Source organism: Arvicanthis niloticus, chromosome 15 (assembly GCF_011762505.2).
Source record: "Arvicanthis niloticus isolate mArvNil1 chromosome 15, mArvNil1.pat.X, whole genome shotgun sequence".
Taxonomy (NCBI): domain Eukaryota; kingdom Metazoa; phylum Chordata; class Mammalia; order Rodentia; family Muridae; genus Arvicanthis; species Arvicanthis niloticus.
The window spans coordinates 23,970,570-23,993,000 of NC_047672.1; the positions used below are offsets into that span (position 1 = coordinate 23,970,570).

Here is a 22,431-nt window from a genome sequence, read left to right on the forward strand (position 1 = left end):
TGTGCTCGTGGCAGGGGCAAGAACTGGACAAGCCACAGAGAGCAGTTTGTTTGGGATCCTGGGATAGGGTCAGGTTACAAGTTCTAGGAGGGAATTTGTGGGAGTGGAAGCAACAGGGAAGGTAGATGTACGCACACGTCACAGGCCACAAGACTTTGGGGGACACCCCAAAGTCTGTCTGGGAGATAGGGTCTGAATCTGTTAGATTTGGTCCAGTGTAAGCTGGCCAAGTTGTCTGGTTAAAGACCCTTCTCCGTCTGAAGGTGGTCTCACAGCCACCACCGCCTGGAGGCAGTGTCTGTTGCTCTCTTGTGGCAGTCCCATGTGTCAGACATTCGTGTGTTGTTCATTGCTGGTGGTGTTAGAAATCTGTTAGATTTGGTCCAGTGTAGTCTGGCCAAGTCATCTGGTTACTGGATTCTTCCACTGGCTTTTTTTTTTTCCTATGTCTTGATTGTCTGTATAACCTGATTTATGCACCTGTGACAGGGGTGAGCAGTCTGTGTTGGTTGTTGTTCTTTGTGTTCTTGGACTCTGACTGATGTTATTTTGGACAGAATCTACTGTGTTACCTATCATGGGACAGACGCTCACTCACTACCCCTCTCTCTTTGACTCTTGATCACTGGACTGAAGTTAAGACTAGAGCTCAAAATCTGTCAGTAGGAGTAAAGAAATAGAAATGGCAGACACTATGTACTTCAGAATGGCCATCTTTTCAGATGGGATGGCCACTGGAGGAATCCTTCTTTCTAGAGAAAGTTAGACAGATTAAAGGGAAAGTTTTTCAGAAGGGTCCCGGTGGGCATCCAGACCATATCCCCTATATAACTTGTTGGGGGCCGACTTTTAGCAGAAAGCGGCTATCAGCTTTGCAGCCATCTTGAGCCATATACCCTGACATGAGACTTGAATTACAAGAGCCTACAACAGCTGAGAACACTCCGATAATCTTGGTTTAGATACCTTGAGATTAAAAGTGTGTGAGATTAAAGGTGTGTGACTTAGAAGTATAGAGATCAGAGTTAGAGACAAGACCTAAGGGCATGATTAAAGGTGTAACTTAGAGGCGTGGCTTAGAATCAGACTATAGAAGACAGAACCAGACATCAGACCAGAGAGAGAGATTCATACACATCAGACATTAGGTAGAATCTGCCCTCACCCTCGCTCTTGCTGAAACCCGACCTGCAGACCGGAGCAGCAGCTTGGGCCGGGATACAGTGGCCGCCCAAACGTGGGTCGGCCCAGGCCTCAACATTTTGCCTGGGCTGCAACATTTATTTTGGCCGTCCCAACTTGGGGCTAGTGCGGTCCCCAACATTATTTTGGCGCCCGAACATGGACTCGAGCTTGGGCCTCAACAATAACTGTCTGGGAAAACTTGGTTCTCTCCCCCCCCCCCACCATGGGTCTGCCCATTTGTTTCACTTTCAGGTCTACTGAAGACTGAGGTATTCAAACTGAAGGACAGTGATGAGAAGAAAGCCTCACATCCTGTAGGAGAAAAGAAGATCTTACCCACCTCAGATGCTGCCCACCTCTTATTATATCCCCCTCCTCCTTACCCCCCTATGCTCCCCCCAACAGTGGCCCCAACTGCAACTCCAGCAGCACAGAGGAGCACAGCTCTGGTGAAACCCTTGTCCCCCACCCCCCAGCAGAAGGGGGCTAAGAGGGTCTGGCTGCTAGGACTTGGAGTAGGCAAGTGGGGATCCCTGAGACTACTGTCTTGCCTCTGCCAGCCTATGGGCCCCCTGATGCCCAGGGTAACCAGCCTTTCCAGTATTGACCCTTTTCATCGGCGGATCTCTATAACTGGAAGACTCATAACTCTTCTTTTTCTGAAAACCTCCAGACTCCGATAAACCTGATTGATTCTCTCCTTTTTTCACATCAGCCCAGTTGGGATGATTGTCAGCAGTTCTTACATTCTTTACTACTGAGTAAAGGCAGCGTGTCATCTCGGAAGCCAGGAAAAACGTTCCTGGGACAGATGGAAGACCCACTCCCCTACAGAACGAGATAGATGCAGGATCCCCACTGATGAGACCAAATTGGGATTTCAACAAGACTGACGGTAGGTAGCACTTGAAAGTCTATCGCCAGGCTCTAATGGCAGGTCCGGTCCGGGGGTGGGGGGGGGCTGCACGGTGCCCCACTAATTTGGCTAACATAAGGGAAACAGTCCAAGGGCCTACCGAATCCCTCTCAGCCTTCCTAGAACGGCTGATGGAGGCTTTCCACCAGTTCATGCCCTATGACCCTGCATCTGCTGAGAAGGTATTCTATAACAAAGAGACTGAGGAAGAGAAGGAAGAGGGGAAGCAGAAAGAGCAGGAAGCTAGGGAACTGAAGAAGAAAAAAAGACAGGAAAAGAACTTGACTAGAATTTTGGCCACAGTAATTAGAGAAAGTCGAGAGCCAGGCAAGAGAGTACCAGGCAACCAAAGGAGGCCTTTAGATAAGAATCAGTGGGTCTATTGCAAAAAAAAAAAAAAAAAAAAAAAAAAAAAAAAAAAAAAAAAAAAAAAAAAAAAAAAAAGCACTGGGCAAAAGATTGCCTGAAGAAAAGGGGAGATAGATAGAGCCCACCATGCCTGAGAGGAAGCCCCAAACCACAAAATACTGGTTCTGGGCAAAGACAGTGACTAGGGAAGACAGGGCTTGGACCCCCTCCCCAAGCCCAGGGCAACCCTGAGAATGGAGAGGAAGCCCACCCAGGTCCTGGTGGCTACCGGGGCCCAACATTCGGTCCTTTTACAAACCATGGGTCCATTGTCTGGCAAGAGGTTGTGGGTCCAGGGAGCTACTGGCAATAAACAATATTCATGGGCCACCCAAAGGACAGTGGATCTCCGCATGGGCCGGGTGTCCCACTTGTTCTTAGTCATTCCAGAATGCGCCTGGACCCTCTCCTGCTTGCAAAAATTGGAGCCCAGATTCACTTTCTTCCAGAAGGCCCCCAAGTAAAAGACAGACAAAGAAATGTGTTACATGTGTTGACTGTAAAACTCAAGGATGAATATCGCCTCTTTGACCACCCAAAAGAAAATCCCAGAGATATGGGATGGTGGTGTAGAGTGAAAAATTATAAAGACCATTTTATGAAATATATATATATATATTTACTGTCACTGCCTCAGGACACATTCCGGGTGGAGGGCATTATCCCTGAATCAGAGGACACTTGCTGGATTAACATTCCTCAAGCCTCAGGGTAGGGAAAGCCCAAAGCAAGAAGACACATTCCTGACCACAGAGAAAGATGCAAGTCATCTAGGTGGGGCTATAGCCGGAACAAGTGAAAAATAGTTAACCTGAAATAGTTGGTAATGACAGGGTAGGGCACAGTGACATGGTAAAACTACATTTTTGAGAAGAAATTTTTGAGTGTGCAGAGTGATTTTCACATGACTCTAAATCATTTAGGGTGAGTTCCTCTGAAATGTTCCACTATTTTTATGTTATGTATCCTTGACAACCCCTCAACCCCCCTTTCCACTCCCCTGGTTTGTGGTTTTCCCCTTTAAAATCCTCCTCAGACTGGCTGGCTTGGTCAAACTCTACTCCTGCGCGAGTGTGCAGTTTGGCCACTGGCTGCCAGCTCTCTTCCCTAATAAACCTCTGGCGATTGCATCCAGGTATGGTGTCTTGGAGTTTGTGGGTGGTCGCAACTTCCTGAGACTTGAGTAAGGGTCTCCCGAGTTTGGGGGTCTTCCGTGGCTGAATCAGTTCCCTCAGGCATGGGTGGAAACCGCAAGCATGGGTGAGGCTAAGAACCAGCCAGGGGTCCATGTAGAGCTGAAAGTCTTAGCCATCCCACTAACAGTCCATCAGTATCCCATGAGTAAAGAAGCTGGAGATGAAATTAGACCTCATATCCTCAGATTGCTAGGTCTGGGGATACTTAAAAGGTGTCAGTCAGCATGGAACACATCCCTGCTCCCAGTACGGAAACCAGGTACCAACGACTATCAACCGGTACAAGATCTGCATGAGGTGAACAAGCAGGTGATGAACTTACATCCCACAGTACCAAATCCGTATAATTTGTTGAGCTTTCTCCCCCCAGAAAGGACTTGGTACACTGTACTGGCCTTCTTCTGCCTCTGACTGAGCCAGAGAAGCCAATGAATTTTTACTTTCAAATGGGAGGACCTGGAATCAGGAATATCTGGACAATTAACATGGACTTGGCTTCCACAGGGGTTCAAGAACTCCCCTACCATCTTTGATGAAGCTCTACACCAGGATCTTGCCCCATTCAGACCAGAGAACCCCCAGGTAACCCTTCTTCAATTCATAGATGACATTCTCCTGGCTGCCCCTAACAGACACACATTGCCTCGATGGAGCCTGTTGATTACTAACTGAACTGGAAAAACTAGGTTACAGAGCCTCTGCTAAGAAGGCCCAGATCTGCAGAAAACAGGTCACTCATTTGGGGTATCTGCTCAGAGATGGAAAGTGATCGCTGTCAGAGGTGAGAAAAGACACTATGTTTCACATCCCCCTTCCCTCAAATGCCAAACAAGTAAGGGAATTCCTGGGGACAGCCGGGATCTGTCGATTATGGATCCCAGGGTTCACCAAGATGGCAGCACCCCCTCTATCCATTGACTAAAAGTGATAGGCCATTTGAGTGGGGAGAGAAAGAGCAGGCTGCTTTTGACACCATCAAGGGGATGGCTTTAATCATCCCCTGCTCTGGGACTTCCTGATGTGTCCAAGCCTTTCCACCTGTACGTGGCTGAGAATGGAGGGGTAGCAAAGGGAGTCCTAACACAGAACCTGGGGCCCTGGAAAAGACCAGTGGATACCTCTCAAAAAAAAAAAAAAAAACCACTAGATTCCGTAGCAGCTGGGTGGCCTGCCTGCCTGCAAGTTGTGGTGGCAGTAGCAACCCTAGTCAAAGACTCTGACAAGTTGACCCTGGGGCAGGATTCGGTGGTGACTGCTCCTCATGCATTGGAGAGCGTGATCTGCCAGCCCCCCTACCCCCAACATTGGCTCACTAACACCATGACGCAGTTCTTATACAGTTTAAGGGGTGGACTAGAGAAAGTGACTAGGCACAATATGATTGGCAGAACAGTGTGACTTTTAAACTGATTGGTCTTTGGGGACTGGGGTGGCAAGGACCACCCTTGTCTGTAAGTGGCAAGGATTGGTCTGTCCTTCGGAATGTGTCTACTTGCTCTGGGCCTTTCTTGCCCACAGGTGGGCTCCCTCCCCTGTGGTCTGAGGAATGTCAATCTGCTTTTCCTCTGAATGTTAATCCAGCAGGGTGTGTCCTTGGACTAAGGAATGTGCTCCTCCCAGGATATGTCCTGGGTCAGTTAAAAATTAACTTTAACTAAAAATTAAGTTTAACCTAATTCCTACAAGATGGCTCAGTGGTTAAGAGTACTGGTTGCTCTTGTAAAGGCTCTGAATTCGCCTGGCGGTGGTGGCGCACGCCTTTAATCCCAGAACTTGGGAGGCAGAGGCAGGCGGATTTCTGAGTTCAAGGCCAGCCTAGCCTACCTGGTCTACAGAGTGAGTTCCAGGACAGCCAAAAAAAAAAAAAAAAAAAAAAAAAGCTCTGAATTCAATTCTCAGCACCCACATGGTGGTTTATAGCCATCTCTAACTTACTGTTCCAGAGGGATCTGTGCTCAAATCCACATACAGGCAAAACACTCACACATAATATAAAATAAATAAATCTATCTAATAAGAAATTTTAGAAAAGAATTGTGGCCAGGCACTAATTACTAAATATCACCTTTGTCCCGACTCATTTGCCTGTTCTGTCCCAAAGTTGTTCACAGAAGATTGAATAGTTCTGAGTACATCATTTTAAGACATGGCATCTTCTAGTATGACCCCAGACAAGTTTTTCTGGATCTTTATCTCTCCAAAAAGGACACAGGAAGGTGGACATGGGGAGAGAAATGCGACTAAAGTTAGACAAGATCCCCTAAAGCAGTGTTTTTTAATCTTCCTAACGCTGCCCAGTGCTGGGCTTCCTAGTGCATGGGAGCCCAGCACTCAGGAGGTAGAGGAGGTAGAATTCAAGGCCAGCCTGGTCTACAAGGGGAGCTCCAGGCTAGTCAGGGATACAAGGTAAGACCCGCTCTCAAGAAGGGACAGGGAGTCCTGGAGAGATAGCTCAGCAGTTAAGAGGATCCCAGATCCATTCCCAGCACCCAAATGGCTGCTAACAACTATGTATAACTTCAGTTCCGTGGGATCCATCACCCTCTTCTGACGTCTGTGCATGTCTAATACATACATGTAGGCAACACACCCATATACATAAAATAATAGTTTAAAAAAGAAGGCCCTCATTTGGGAGAGCTGGCCATACCCCTTCCTTGGGCAGTGTGGGAGAGCTGACCAGGAGGGCATGAGAGCAGGAGAGCTGGCCAGCCTCTGGCCAACTGTGGCACTGGGGTGAGCTGGCACTGCCCTTTGCATGGTATGGTGGTTTGAGTATGCCTAGCCCAGGGAGTGGGTGTGCCACTGTGGGCTTGGGCTCTAAGGCCCTCATCCCAGCTGCCCTGGAAGCCAGTATTCTGCTAGCAGCTTTCAGATGAAGATGTAGAACTCTCAGCTCCTCCTACACCATGCCTGCCTGGATGCTGCCATGCTCCTGCCTTGATGGTACTGGAAGAACCTCTAAACCTGTAAGCTAGCCCTGCTTAAATGTTGTCCTTATAAGAGTTGCCTTGGTCATGGTGTCTGTTCACAGCAGTAAAACCAGGGACAGTGCTGGAGAGCTGTCAGGCTAACCAACTCAGCTACCACCCAGGCCCAGATCCAAGGCTGTGAGTTGGCCTACCCCAACATCTACCTCACCTATAAACTGCTGGAGTGTTTAAAGGGACTGATCCTCCAGAACCAAGGCGGCAAGATCTCCATGACACAGGCAACAACAGGATAGCGGAGAGAAGCCCCAGTGAGGATTATTTATAGTGTGCTGAAAGGGGAGGCCTCAATCTAGACCAATAACTCACTGGAATGAACATTTGCAAGAAAAGCTATTTGGGCAAAAGGGCATACTGTGTGACACACCAGGGCACACCGCAGCTTCCAAGATGAGATGTTTGGTTGTTTGTTTTCTTTTGGCAAGGAGGTTGCAAGGGTGGGGGGGGGGGAGGGGGAGGGGGGTGAAGCTGGAGGGATGAAGAGATAAGCAGGGTTGAAGACTCCCATACTCGGGAGACCCTTCCTCAAGTATCAGGAAATCACGACCACCACCCAAAGATCACAAGAAACCATACCTGGATGCAATCAGCAGAGGTTTATTAGGGAAGAAACCTGGCAGCCAGGGGTCTCACCACGCACTCGCACAGGAGTGGGGTTCAACCCCATTCAGTCCGTGGAGGGTTTTAAAGGGAAAAGCCACAAACCAGGGGAGTGGGGACGGGGTGAGGGGTTGCTAAGGATACATAACATAAGAATAGTGAAACATTCCAGAGAAACCCACCCTGAATGGTTAGTGTCATGTGGAAATCACCCTGCATTCTTCTCAAAAATGTGGTTTTTATCATGTCATTGTGTCCTATCCTGCCATTACCAACTATTTCAGATTAACTATCTTCCGGCTATAGCCCCACCTAGGTGGCAGCATCTTTATCTGTAGTCAGGAATGTGTCTTCCTGCCTTGGGCCTCTCCCACCCATAGGTGGGCCTACTGCTTGAGGCTTGATTCAGGGGCAGTGTCCTTCACCTGGAATGTGTCCTGGGGTAGTGAAAATCTTACATTTAGTTCCGCTTTCTGGAACTTGCATTTTTCTGCCCAGGTCTAAGGGCAAAGAAAAAGTCTACAACATTTCATAAAATGGCCTTTATAATTTTTCACTCTACAGGGTTACCAGGCACGGTGTGAAATTCAAAAGGATCAATAAAAAGAATGGAGGAGGAGGAAGAGGAAGAAGCAGCAGCAGCAAGCCAGATGTGTGTAGCATGTTAGTCTCCGCCATTAGCAAACCTTATCATTTTTTATCATCTTCATCTAAAGAAAAGCAGAAACAATTCTGTGTCTCCTTCATCATGCAACTGCCATGGAAGAAGGACTGTGGGAGATCTCATCTGTTCTCTATTTTATTATTTTGCAGTATCATCTTCATTACTATTATTTCGAAACAAAGCTTTACTCCATAGCCCAGGTTGGTCTGGATCTCACAATAGGGCCAAGGTGCCCTCAAACTTCAGGTCCTCCTTCTTCAGTTTTCCAAGTGCTTGGCTTATAATTGTAAGGCATCACGCCAAGCAGTTTTTGATTTTGTTTTGTTTTGTTTTGTTTTTAAGATAGGATTTCAAGTTTCTTGAGGCTGGCTTCCATTTTGACATGTTCCTGAGGATAACCTTGAATTTCTGGTCTTTCTGCCTCTGTCTCCTGAGTGCTGTGATTAGGATTACGAGAATGTGCCACCATGCCCAGTAGAAGAAGATCTCATTTAAAATAAAGTCTTCAACCTGTCATGGTGTCACCTCAAATGCCTTTAATCCCAGCACTCTGGAGGCAGAGACAGACAGGTCTCTGTGAGTTCCAGGCCAGCCCGGGCTATATAGTGAAACCCTGTCTAAGTCCTGCCAGGAGAACATAGAAGTTCACAAATGTAACCCAACACTTAGAAAGGCCAAGCAGAAAGAACAAAAGTCCAAAACTAGCATATAAATAAATAAATAAATGTTTCCAGTTTGCTTTTGTTAAAGCCCACATCCACTCCACCCCATCCCACCCACAAAAATAAGTGGAGCTATGGTTGACCTCTGACCCCCTGCACCAGCTATAGGCTTACAATAAGGAGAACTTACCTTTTTAAGAGTGCCAGCTTCAGGGCCAAAAAAATGGTGGTGCCTTCAATCCTAGCCTTGGGAAGGCAGAGCAAGCATATCTCTGAGAGTTTGAGGTTAACCTTGTCTACAGAGAGAGAGAGCGCCAAGACAGCCAGGGCTACCCAGAGAAACCTATCTCGGAAAAAAAAAAAATTAAGTTAAAAAAAAAAAAAAAAGATCTCCGGTTTTCCAGTTTCACCATACTTCTAACTCAAAACCAACTGTGGACAGCCAAACAATCACATAATGTATCTATGATGATTAATTTTTTAAGTTTATATTTTAAAACTTTATAAAATGTATTTTAAACATATTCTTTCCCCCTCCCAGCTCATCCATATATCAAATCAGACAAACAAAAAACCTATTAAAGACAAAAAAAAAAATTTAAAAACAAAAAATCAAGAGCAAAACCCATGGCGTCTGCTTTGTGCTGTTCACTACTTCTAGGGATGGGGCCTGGCCTGGCCTGTGGCTGATATATAAAAAGACATTCCAGTGCAGGGGGGGCGGGGGGTGGGGGGGGTGAGGGGGTGGGGGTGGGCAGATGTTCCCTTTCCAACAGGTTTCAATTGCAAATAGCTTCCTGCTCAGTGGTGGCACTTTGTGTCTATTTCCCCTTTTTAGTGCTGATTTTGTCTAGTTTGACCTGTGCAGGTTTCCTGTGGGCTGTCACAGTCTGTGTATTCATGTGTGTCTCATTCCTGCTGTGTCTGGAAGACTCAGCTTCCTTGGGGTCAGCCACCACCTGCTGCATAGCTGTGAGGGTTATTTTGAAAGGTCAACATGCAACAACCTAGAATCACTTAGGAAGAAACCCTGAGAGAAGGATTGCCTACATCAGGCTAGCCTCGTTGGACCTAAAGATCCAAAACCAGGGAATGAGCTCCCCTAGAAACTCTCAGGGACGGGATTTGCTGCAATAACATGAGGTTTATTGATGACAAGGTTACAATCAGTATACTGGGTACAATCAGTATACAATCAGTATTCTGCATGCAGGCAAGAAGAACCCCGAATTAAAGCTGATGGCAGCTTATATACCATTTTATAGAATTTACAAGAGCAGTTATACAATTACCTCTTAAACAATAACCACAAAGGCTAAATTTCAAACAGCCGTTCCCAGTCCAGGCTGCTAAGTAACTCAAATTTGCACCTTACCTTTTACAACAAAGAGCTTAAGTAGTTTCTGTTTACCCAGGTTTACTGTGTTAAGGGCTCATAAACTCCTATCTTGGGTCTTTCTGGAATGTGTGTTTGAGTCTTTGAAATGTGCTTCTCCCTGAATGCGTCGCTGGGGGAAGTTAATGTTTGAGTTTAAAACCGAAATCAGAGCTTTTTTTTTTTTTTTTTTTTTGGTTTTTCGAGACAGGGTTTCTCTGTATAGCCTTGGCTGTCCTGGAACTCACTTGGTAGACCAGGCTGGCCTCGAACTCAGAAATCTGCCTGTCTCTGCCTCCCAAGTGCTGGGATTAAAGGCGTGTGCCACCACTGCTCGGCCAGAGCTTCTTTTTACTCTTAAATTTCTACAGCCTGCGCTCCTGTCTGTGATGGACTGTCTTGATTGTTAGTTAATGTAAGAGGACCCAGCCCATTGTGGGCAGTGCCATTCCCTTGGCCTGGGAATCCTGAACTATGTAAGACAGGAGAAAGCCAGATGAGGGCACACAGGGATCTGTTCTCCTGATTTGACTGACCAGCTATTTGAGTTTCCGCCTTGACTTCTGATGATGAAATGGAACCTGGGATACAAACCAAATTAGTCGGGCATGGTAGACACATGCCTTTAATCCCAGCACTTGGAAGGCAGAGGCAAGTGGCTCTCTATGAGTTTAAGACCAGCCTAGTCTACATAGTGAATTTTGGGACAGCTAGAGCTACATAGTGAGAAAAAAAAAATTAAAAATAAGCCAATTCATGAAGCAAAATAACCCATTCTTCTTAAGTTGTTCATCAGAATGTCTTATCACAGCAACAGAAATGAATCGACACCCCTTCCTCAACCACCACCCACAGCAATACCTGGGCCCAGCACACCTTGAAACACCTGTACTCACCAGTATTTGCTCCATTAGAATATAAGTTTCTGCCCACAATGGTGGCCAGCTTCCTTTCTACAGGTTAGTCTGAGTAAACAGCCCAGTGTCCTTGTCTAGGCCTCTATTGACTTGCAGATTCTCTCAACAGCAAAAGCCAGCAAATAAAGTCTCCAGTTCTTGGTAGCGTCCCTGCTGGTGTGGTTCACATTGCTTCCACTAGGTGTCGCTACTCACTTTGAAGTGCAACCAAGCTTCCCCTAGCGGTCCAGACTCTCTGCACAGGAGCCTATCATTTTAGCACCTCCTACATAACACATTTTCATGAAAGATATGTGGCAGGGCACATACGGTGCTCAGGAGAACGAAGTGGAAGCTTGTTTTCTTATTTTATGCATATGGGTATTTTGCTCGCATGCATATCTATTTATTACATGCATGCTTAGTGGAAGCAAAAAAGGAGGGCATTGGGAGCCCTAAGACTGGAATTACAGATAATTGTGAGCCACCATGTGGGTGCTTGGAATAGAACCAGGGTCCTCTGGAAGAGCAGCCGGTGCTCTTAACTGTTCTCCATCTCTAGTTTCTGTACTTTTGACATTCTGAACAGGATGCTTCTCTGCTTTGCAGAGGGAGTAGTGCAGGAGGGGTGTCCCAGAACTGGAAGACATTTAGCTGCATCTCTGACCTCTTCACACACAGTGTTGGAAACAACCCTGGTCCTACAGGTCCCTTTGGGCCGCATTAACAAAATACCATAACTGGCAACCTGTAAACTGCAAATCCTTATTTTTTACAGTCCAAAGCGGTCAATGAGAAGCTAAAATCTGTCTTTTCTGGAAAAAAAAAATTGAGGTCAGCCCCTGACCCTGTTCCAAGTCCTGTGTGATACACCTGGCCTGCAATTTATCCCTAAGAAAGTTGTAGCTTGGTGTAAAAATTTTGGTTATGGGGTGGAGCTGTGGATAAGCAGAACACTTGCTTGGTATCTGTGGATTTACTCTCCAGTGCCATTTAATATATGTGCATATATATATGTATATATATATATGATATATATGATATATATATATATATACACATATATACACATATATATAATTTCCAGCCATCCCCATACACTCATATGCAGAGTGGGGAAAAATATGTCAGAACTCTGAAGAAAGAAGGAGAAAGCCATTGTCAACCATGCCCTGCATCATTGCCTTCATATCCTCCCCCATGCAGGGCTGGCTCAGTGACCTCTCCCATTCCCTCTGCTCATCACTGGAGCTGTAGTCATTCTTTGTATCAGTTTCTCCCACTTCAGTTCTGCCTTCTGATTTTGCTCAAGCTCCCTGCAAGCCCTTCCCAGACTCTAGAATTGTGTTAACACTGCAGGGACAGTCCCTCTTCTCTGTGTGGGAAGTAGGGGTGCGCCTATCTCTGATACCTCCGGCTCCAGTGTGCTACACCCAGTAGTTCTGCTGCCCAGAGACCTGTGACTTATCTGTTCTGAAAGCCTGACCAGGCTGAACCTGGTGACTCACCCTTGCATCCCAGGACTCAAGGGGCCGAGGCAAGAGGATTGCTGTGAGTTTCAGGTCTGCCTGGGCTACAGAGTGATTCCTGTTCTCAAAAACAAAGCAAAGGCTGGATAAATGGCTCAGTACTTAAGAGCACTTGCTGCTCTTTCAGAGGACCAGAGTCTGGTTCCCAGGACCTGTGTCTGATGAATTCCAAGTGCCTGTAACTCCAACGCCACCTTTCAGCATCCATGGGTACTTGCAGGCATGTGCACACACCCATAAATAAACAATATTAAAACAAAACCAGTCAACAACAAAAAGCCTGACCAGTAGCCATGACAACCTTCAAGCTGTGATGGTATTACCCGTAATAAGGCAGCCAACCAGCTAACCTCTGGTTAGTCATCTCTAATAGCGAGAAGCTAGTATAGGAGCTGCCTAGAAGGCAGCTCCATAAGCATTTGTACCACCTGATACCTGCTGAGGAAAAAAGAAGAATGGGCGTGAGACTGGTGGACACATACTGCTGGAGCTGGAGTTCCCAAGGACCCAGTGACCCCCATCTGCCCGGGCACCTGAGAAGAGAGAGGTGCTGACTCAGTACCAGCTGCCTGGCATCTGTGTGTCCCAGGCTTATAGTGGGCATGAAGAGCTACACTGGCATTCATTCATAGATGAGTCCACTTTCTCAAAGGTCCAAGCCACTTTGGGGGGTGGGGAGGGCGGAGAAGTGGGTGTAGACAGAGAGGTCAAGGCAGAGTCTCTTTAATTAGGTAAACCAGCCCCTCCTTAAGTTGCTCGTGTTTTGCTTTCTCTGAGGGAGGCTCGGTGGTTGTGGTGGGACCTGAGTGAACTTACATGACCCCTAGGAACTGAACTCTATGCATAAAATACTGTACTAGGAGTGACAGGGCCCTACTGGACTAATATTCAGCTAAATCTACATGTGCATATTTCCTGAGTTTGGTTTTATTTGTTGAGACCCGGGCTCTTGTAGCCCAGGCTGTCTTCCAACTCACTGTGTAGCTGAGCGTGCTTCTGAACTCCTGCTCTTAGAATTCCCAGTTCTGGTCAGGTGCTGGTGGCTGCATGCCTTTAATCCTAGCACTTGGGAGGTAGAGGCGGGTGTTTGAGGCCAGCCTGGGCTACAAAGTGAGTTCCAGGACAGCCAGGGCTGTTACACAAAGAAACCTTGTCTTAAAAAACAAACAAACAAACAAAAAACCCAAACAAACAAACAAAAAGAATCCCTACTTCTGATCAAAATTTTGAGTAAATTAATTTTTTCATATGTATATGTACATACATACATACATACATACATACATGAATGTATACATACATTCTTTTTCTCTGAATGTGGGCCTGCATAGCCAATTTTTTTATTTGGTTGGTTGATTTTTGTTTTATTGGGGGGGGGGAGGTTTGAAGACAGGGGTTTCCCTTGTTTTAGACAGGGGTTTCTCTTGTTCTTCCAGGACAGCCTTGGAACTTGCTTTGTAGACTGGGCTGTCCTGAAACTTACAGAGAGACCTGCCTGCCCCTGCATTCCTGAGTGCTGGGATTAAAGGCATGAACCACCATTCCAACTTCTTCTTCTTTTTTTTTCCTACCAGATATTCTGCTAACACCCTAGTGAGGGAGACAGAGCCAAGGATGGGCCTAACCATGGGATGAGAACGGGCCTGAGGAGATGGCCTCCTAAGAAGGAAAAGAGCAGGTTCCTAAGGAAGACTAGAAAAGGGCTCGCCAGGATGTCTCCACAGGCTCTAAATCCTGTGGGTATGCATGGTCTCCAGATGAGAAAGCTTTGATCAAGACTCTGTCGAGACGTACACTTTTCCCTGTCTTCCCCTCCCCCTCAGGTCCCTCCTTTGTTCTACCTTATCCAATAGATACATGTTCCTTCTCTTCACACCAGCGTTCAAGAGAATAGTTAACCAAAGGTCTTGTTCTTCATCATTGACTCTGTGTACACGTTTCACCTATGCTCTGGCAGACAAGTATCAATGCGTCGAAATATAGAACCTGCCGAGAGCCCAAAAGGAGCCCGTCCCAATATATATACTAAGCTGGGAGGAAGCCCGATCCGAGAGCGCCCCAAGTCGTTGCACTACCTGTATCTTCCACAAGAGGGAACCATAGCAAAGACATGGATGCTGATCAAGAGACCTACAAAAGCAGTGCTGGGTAGAACCGCTCGCAGGCAGTCTGCGGTGAAAGAAAGAACTTGAGTTCAGCGAACAGGCAGGCCTGGGCTCATGTGCTCTCTGATAAGATTCATGATACGACAGGGAACAGTGCCTTGGAACAAATAAGTTATTCAGGAAAAATTTAGCATCCGAAACGATTATTGCTAGAAACGAGAAAATTTGAAGGCAAAGTCCGAAGGCTATTCTTCCTTCGGGTGATACCCAGCTTCTCAGTAGCCCTAACCTGCTCAGGTCCCTGGGATGCTCCCTCCCAACTCCCCTGACTGATGGGTGAGGCAAGTGAGCTTTGGGCTGCTTATCACTCTTTAATAGAAGGCTCTGCTGGGAGAGAAGTAAATCTCCCTGTTGATCTCTAGCCAGACACGCCCTGTATTCTTGGGGAAAAGAGAAAGCAGAGAAAAGCGGGAAACTAAACTAAAAGAACTAGAGGCATGGCACAGTGGTTAAGGGGACTGGAGCAATCGTGAGGACCCGAGTTCGGATCCCAGCACCCACAAAACAAGCTGGATGTGTTCTTGAATGAGTCCATAACCCCAGTCCTGGGTGGGGAAGGTAGAGACAGGGTCACTGGGGGCTTGTAGTTGCTCTAGCCAAAACAAAAAACAAACAAGCAAAAACAAAAAAACAAAAAAACAAAAAAACAAAAAAACAAAAAAAGAAAGAAAGAAAGAAAGAAAGAAAGAAAGAAAGAGAAAAAAACCAAAGACAAAATGTAAACTTCAGGTTCAAGAAGAGACCCTCTCAGCCGGGCGGTGGTGGCGCACGCCTTTAATCCCAGCACTTGGGAGGCAGAGGCAGGTGGATTTCTGAGTTCGAGGCCAGCCTGGTCTACAGAGTGAGTTCCAGGACAGCCAGGGCTACACAGAGAAACCCTGTCTCGAAAAACCAAAAAAAAAAAAAAAAAAAAAAAAAAAAAAAAAAAAAAAAAAAAAGACACTGCCCTCCTCTAGCCCTCGAAATAACCCCACACACCACACCACACCTTCCTCCTCCTCTTCTTCCTCCTCCTCTTCTCGATCTCTCTTCCCACTCTCTCTTCCCCTTTCCCCTCCTCTCTCAAACACACACACACACACACACACACACACACACACACACACAGAGGAGAGAGAGAAAATAACAGGAGACAGGAGACCCAATCTGAGTTCAGCAGACCCTCTTCTCCATTATCCTCTGAAGTCATCCCCACCAACACAACGATGTTGTTACAACTGTTTCTATTTCTACTTTACTCCTGAAAATAAGGGACTCAAAGACCAAGCAACCTGTTCTTAGAGCTGAATCTGGGTTTCTAACCCAACACCTATGTTCTTCAACAGGACACGAAAAAAAAAAAAAAGAAAAGAAAAGAGAGGGAAGGAGACAACAGCTGTTCTGAAGAGGTCCGACGACGCTGTGACAGAGAAAGCAGAATTAAAAGCTTACAGGAAGTCAACTTTGTCCTCTTGTCTCATCCTTACCTTTCCCCTCTTGACCCAGATTATACAGTCAGCCATTTACATCGGAGGATTCTGTATCTGTGTGCTCTAAAGTCTTAGATTCAGCCAATGGTTGGTGGAAAAGATCCTGAGGTGTATATCCTGTGGTAGGGGTTCCTGGGAGATTTATGTAGCTCAGGCTGGCACTGGACTCATGTTCTTCCTGCCTCAGTTTACCAGGTGCTGGGATTAGAGATGGACATCACCATAGAAGGCATAATTATACATATATATATAATATATATATATATATATATATATATATATATATATATATATATAATTTTTCTCTTGTCCTAGCACCTGGAAGGGGGTCAGGTGTTCAACGTCCTTCTCAACTACATAGAAAATTTGGGACCAGGGAAATAAGACACAGTTTCAAAAAATGTATAATTATACAACACATTGGATTAGGTAGAAGGAATTAATAATAATCTAGAGATGAGTTAAAGAGTGTGGAAGAATTCATGTAGGATATATGCAAATGCAATTTTTTTTTTTTTTAAACAATGAACTTGGAACATCCAAACATTTTTGCTATGGGGGAGATGGTGAAACCGCACTCCTGTAGGTACAGAAAGCTGACTTCATGCCTCCCTTAGGTCTCATTTTCCAACCTGGAGAGAGGTTGCGGACAGACAGGGAGAGTAAGGGATGTGTGCTTTGGAGCGTCCCCAGCACAGAGCACCTACCGAGTGTGGGGGCAGGGGGGGGGGCGAGGAGTGAGGAGGGGGCGCTACTTTGGGCTACCTGAAACTAGAGACTCACCAGGGTTTGGGTGGGACCAAAAGTACCAACAGCTGGGAAAACTGGGCACAAGCCGGCACAGGCCACACAGACAAAGTGGGAAGAGGACAGTGAGTGGATCTAGGTCGTGGTGACCGAACCATAGGAAGACCCAGCAACCAGGGGAGCAGAACGGAAGTGAGGAGACAGGGATGGGAAGAGCCCAGTATAACATTCAGCAAACCCTGACCCACAGGGCAGGCGCAGATGTAGTTTCCTAAGAGGAGCTAGAGCCCAGAATCCATGATAAAACTGTGGCCTGGGGGTTGTCAAAGGACTGACTTGAGTCCTCAGCCAGAGCTTGCTTTCTCGTGTCCACCTAGGATGCGACTCGCTATCCGGAAGCCAGACACTCAAAGGCTCCAGGCTCTTTTGTGCTTTGGGCAGGGGGAGGGAGCCAGCTGGGGTCTTGGCCCAGCTCCCATTGAACTTTGTCAGTTTGCTGCTGAGGGGTACCCTGTGGCCTTGGGAGTAATTAACCCCCACGAAGCCAAGCCTTTGATCTTTATTTAGAAAGGGGAAACTTAGAAAGATGCAAACAAAGCAATACTTTGAATGCTAACACTTTAAAAAAAAAAAGGTTTACACTTGGCAAACGTCTACAGTGCTTCATTGAAATGGGTGTGGCATGAAGAATTTAGGAAGGCCTCAACGGTCTCCTGCAATGAGCAAACCCCTCAGCTATGAAGGACATGCAACTTTGTTTCGCCTGGGACTTTAAGTTCCAGTTCTCTGGTGTCTGAATCCTCTCTCATTATCAGCCCTCAGCCTCTGCACACAGACTAGAGAGATCTCCTGCCTCAGTCTCCTGAGTGTTGGGGTTACAGTCATGCCTGGCCGGGCCTTCCTCTTTATTTGCAGCTCTATTTTTCTTTTGAGGACTCACTTTGTAAAGTTGTGAGAAGTCTGGGTCTGTACCCACCCCACCCGCAACTGCCCACCCCAACCTAAGTTTTAGGCCACTAGGCTACTCCAGAAACATAGGTCAACTCTTGAAGGTCTCTAATAGCCAGGAAGGAGACTGGCTGGCACCTACCCACAGGGCAGATAAATTGTCACTGTCAGGCCTGAGCACTTATCATCTGGCATTCCTCTGCTTGGACCCCTTTGCCTTTAAGCATAATATTTAAATCCTGCACAGGCCACTTGAATCCCCCACCCCCACCCCACTCCCCAGCCTACCCATCGGTCTGTATTCCCTCCCACTTAAGGGTTCCCCAAACACTATCATGTGATTCCCCCTCAGACACCAGTCATACTCTTCCCTCTCGCAAGGCTGCCTTTTCTGTCCTGTTTCTCCACCTTCTATAACTGATTTACTATCGCTGGCCATCAAAGTCCCAGAGAATGCCCCAGCCTGTGTTGGCTCTCTGGTGACCTACAGCATTTTCAAGTGGACTTCAATTTGGCAATCTGTCTTAAAACCTGTATGTGTGCTTTGACTGTGCCCTGTGTAAGTGGGACCAGTGTGGAGTAGAAAGCCAATTCTCTCATCACTTTACCTGACCAGGACTTGGGACACATTCTGTACCCTTCTGTAGGGAGGTGGGCCCCTGGATCCTTATGGCCCATCTCCTGAGTTGCTTGGGGGCAAATATGGACCCTTGGGTCCTAATAGTTTGTCTCATGACTGTGAGTTGTTGCTTGTGGGCAAACGTGGGCCAGCGGGTCTGGAAGGCCTACCTTGTGACTGTCGGTTGCTTGGGGGCAAATGTGCCTGAGGCTTCCACCCTAACTGTCCAGAAACAAAGCTCGGACAGGGAGTGTGGCTACGGCTTTGGTGCTGTCTAAATCTGGTCTTCGGCCCCTGGCTAAGTGCATGGACGCAGGCTGGGATAGAAGAGAACCGGCGCGGCGATCTTCAGCACAGAAAAGGTTAAGCCACCGTCTCCCCCACCCCCCGAAAGGCGAGGGGGCGAGTGAGTGCGGCAGAAGGTCCTGTTTACCGTGGCTCCCCTCGGCGGCGGGCCCTGGGAGAGTGGTTGCTGTGGCAACCGGCCGGGCGCCCGCCAGCTGCGGATTAGCTCACTGGAGCCGCGGGATGGGTCGGGAGGAGGGGGCGCGCGTCACTGCAGACGGTCGCGGCGCAGCCCAAGGCAGAGGAAGGGGCCGCGCGCGCGGGAGGCTGGAGGGGACGCAGCGCGCCTCCGAGGCCGGAGGCGGCGGGGACCGGACGGGAGCGCGCGCGGCGGGGACCGGAGGGGCTCGCGGCGGCCGGGGGAGGCCGCGCGGACAAAGGCGCGGAGGGCAGCGGGCCATGGCGCCCCAGGCCCCCGCCGCCCCCGCCCCGGGCGACCGCAAGTTGCGCCCCAGAACCCGCGGAGCCGCCGCCCGTGGAGAGGTAGGGCCGGGCGCCGGAGTGCGGAGCGAGCTCGGGGAGACCCGGGAGGGGGAGCGGGGGCGACGAGGAAGCTGTGCAGGCGTGAGCCGGGGCTCCTCGCAGGCGGCGCTGGGGACGCTTCAGCGGGGCCCTGGGGACCCGCGCAGGGAGCGATCCACAGCTTTTTCCCGGGTCGGGCTAACTACAGGGACGAAGAAACTTGGAGAAACGGGGCAGAGCCGGGCCCTGCGCTGTGGCCGGAGCTCCGGGGCGCCTGTGAGTGAGTACGCGCGCGTGAGACCTAGTGTGTACGCCGGGGTTGGGGAGTCCAGACGGCTCTAGTCAGGATTTGCCGTGTTGGAAAGTGGGGTACGTTGAAGTTTACTTCTCCCACTTTCCCCCCAAGGATAGAGTTGGGAGTAGATGGAGCCCAGGGTAAGTCTCTTAACAACACAGGATATAGTCTTGTGGAGGAGACTCACTGAGATATGGAGTCAGACCACTGACCCAGAGGGAGCTCAACGCGTGGAATCCTGTAGTGAGGACTAGAGACAGGAAGCTAATGAGTGCCTTCCTTGGCCCTGGATTGGAACTAGGAAAGTGCGGGGGACCCTGATTTAACCGGTCTGCTGAGGAAGGAACAGGCTGACTTCTGGCCAAGTGATCTGATGGCTTTCAGGGTTGTGACTTCAGCTCCCCAAAAGACAGGTAATTGTAGGGTGTGGTAATAGTGTTATAATAGGCAATTTACAGTAATTTGTTATGAAACACTTGCACCTGCTGTGGTTACTATAGAAAAGCCTTCAGTATCAAACACCTGAAGAGTTGAATAGACTGTTTAGGGGATGGCCCACACGGGGGAGAAGTGGACTCTGAGAGGAAGCTGAGGACAAACAGAAACTGACTGTTGTTTATTTATTTGAGACAGGGTCTCAGTGTGTGACTCAGGCTGGCCTCAAACTTACAGTCCTCCCTTTTGCCTTAACTCTCTAGATTCGGGATTACTGGTAGGCACAGTCAGGCTCAGTTCAGGGACTGTTTGTTTGAGACAGGGTCTCAGGTAGCATAAACAGACCTTGAACTTGATTTTGAATTAATTTTTTAAAATTTAATATATCCTTATGAGTTTTCCTGAATGTATGTCTGTACACCTTGTTCCTGCAGTACCTACAGAGGCTCTGGTGCCCATCCTCTTGGATTGGAGTTAATTATACACAGTTGTGAGCTGCCATGTCAGTGCTAGGAATTGAACCCAGGTCCTCTGGAAGAGCAGCCGGTGCTCTTAGTTGATGAGCCATTTCTCCAGCCGCTGAGTTGGCCTCCAAAACACTAGAATTAATTACAGGAGCATGGCACAAACCTTTATGAGATGCTAGGGGTCAGACCTGGAGCTTCCTGCAAGCTCTCTACCAACTAAGCTATGTCTCTAGCTCTGAGACTATATATATATATATATATATATATATATATATATATATATATATATATATATATTTAAATTTTATGTATGTGAGTACATTGTCACTGACTTCAGACACACCAGAAGAGGGCATTGGATGGTTGTGAGCCACCATGTGGTTGCTGGGAATTGAACTCAGGACCTCTGGAAGAGCAATCAGTGCTCTTAACCGCTGAGCCATCTCTCCAGCCCGAGACTATTTTTTTTAATTAAAATAATTTTATTGCACGTTTATTTATTGTGTATGTGCTAGCAGTTCTGTATATAGATCAGAAGACAATTTGTAGGAGTCAGTCCTGCCCTCTGATCATGTGGGTGGGCAGAATTGAACCTGCAGGATATCAGACTTGGCAGCAAACCTGCTGAGCCATCTTGCCATACCTCAGAGACTGTAAGGTAAGGAAGGGAGTTTCCTGTCTGGATGTTCATTCTGGAAGAATGCACTGGCCTGGACATTACTTCGCTCATATAAATGACTCTATATGCTGATGAGTGGGGACATGGTGGTTAAAAAGCTACCAGAAGCTATCATTCTAGTCTGGCCTGGCTATTCATGCTGTATGCTGTAGAGCCAGGAGAATTCAGAGTGGATATGCCTGTGGATGTCCTAGGAGTCACTTCACTGTGAAAGTGCAGGGAAGGTTGTCTGGGACAGAGGAGACAGCAGATACAAAGTCATTGGATGAGGAGAGAGGCAGGCATGGTGGAGAATCCTTGTGACTACAGCACAGAGTCAGAGCTTCTACCACTCTCTCTGACACCTCCCATGTGCATGCATCTGTCTGTCTGTCTGAGCAAGGCAGGGCAAGGTGGAATGTGGAAGGAAGAGTTTCTCAAGGTAGGAATGACAACCAGCTTTGTGTTTTAGAAAACTCACTGTGGCCATGAGGCCAGTGAGACCCAGGCTTTGCAGCGGTGAGGCAGGAGAAATGGATGGGGTCTGGATGTCAAGACGTAGGCAAGGGTGATGGGTGTGGGCACAGGATGAGGTTACTGAAGCTAAAAACCAGACCCAGAGACGTTCAGCAGGAGAGAGCAGAAGAGGGGGGACATTTTGAATGGCCTGAATGGAGCAGATTGCAGCACTTGGACAATGAACTTGGCTTCCAGTTTTCTGGCAGCTTAGGAACAAACAAAAATGCACTAGATTGCATAGCTTTGGATCAGGGACAACAGAAAGCATACAAATGAACTTTCAGAACAGATCTTTTCCTGGAATTGAACTCAAGGGGTAGTTAGTCAGAGGAACTTCATGTGAAGCGTAGAGAGTGACAGGGGGGGAAATAAAGTCTTCACACATAAACAAAATGACAAACATAGATAAGGTTGAGAAAGAAGGGGGGGGGAATAGAGAGGGGGGAAAAAAATCTCCATTGTGAGTGTTACAAAGCTGAGACGACAAACTCCATGGGACAGCCCTCCTGTACCGTGTGCCTCAGGTCTAGGGGAACAGTCTGGATTTGGTGAGGTGGAGTGTCAGCTGGGGTGTAACTTTGGGAGCAGCGTTTATTTCAATTTCCTTTCTGATTGACACGGCCCAGATCCTTCTGCCCTCCGGCCTTGATTCTGGGTCTGAATCTAAATGGGAGGGTAGGATTGGGCAGATCTGAACTCCTCTGCCCAAGAGGTCCCAACCATGAGGGTATTGTTTGCACAAGGTGAAGTGTCAGAAAGAATGAGCTGGGAAGTTCTACATACTGTGCACAGGTTTCTCAGTGGCCCTTCCCTCTGATGTCTGCATGAGGCTGACAGCCTACAGAATCCTGGCCACTGCTTTGCTAATGAGCGCTGTAAGT

The 22,431-nt window shown here is 47.7% G+C and overlaps 1 protein-coding gene and 1 long non-coding RNA gene across 4 annotated transcripts in view; both read left to right on the top strand.

The window, feature by feature from the left end:
- LOC143434527 (uncharacterized) overlaps positions 1 to 8,180 on the top strand; it is a 28,484-nt gene extending 20,304 nt beyond the window's left edge. Inside the window, exons 4-5 of the long non-coding RNA XR_013104058.1 lie at positions 1,901 to 2,080; positions 7,860 to 8,180. This is a non-coding gene — a long non-coding RNA (uncharacterized LOC143434527). The remainder of the gene's footprint in view (positions 1 to 1,900; positions 2,081 to 7,859) is intronic.
- Positions 8,181 to 18,713: 10,533 nt separating this feature from the next.
- Dennd2a (DENN domain containing 2A) overlaps positions 18,714 to 22,431 on the top strand; it is a 91,460-nt gene continuing 87,742 nt past the window's right edge. Inside the window, exon 1 of one of the 3 annotated variants that reach the window (XM_076913503.1) lies at positions 18,714 to 18,731. The gene's annotated coding sequence lies outside the window, so the exon portion shown is untranslated. Of the gene's footprint in view, positions 18,732 to 18,978; positions 19,198 to 19,303; positions 19,453 to 22,431 lie in introns of those variants that run through there. The other 2 variants (XM_034519076.2, XM_034519077.2) reach the window with 2 other exon arrangements.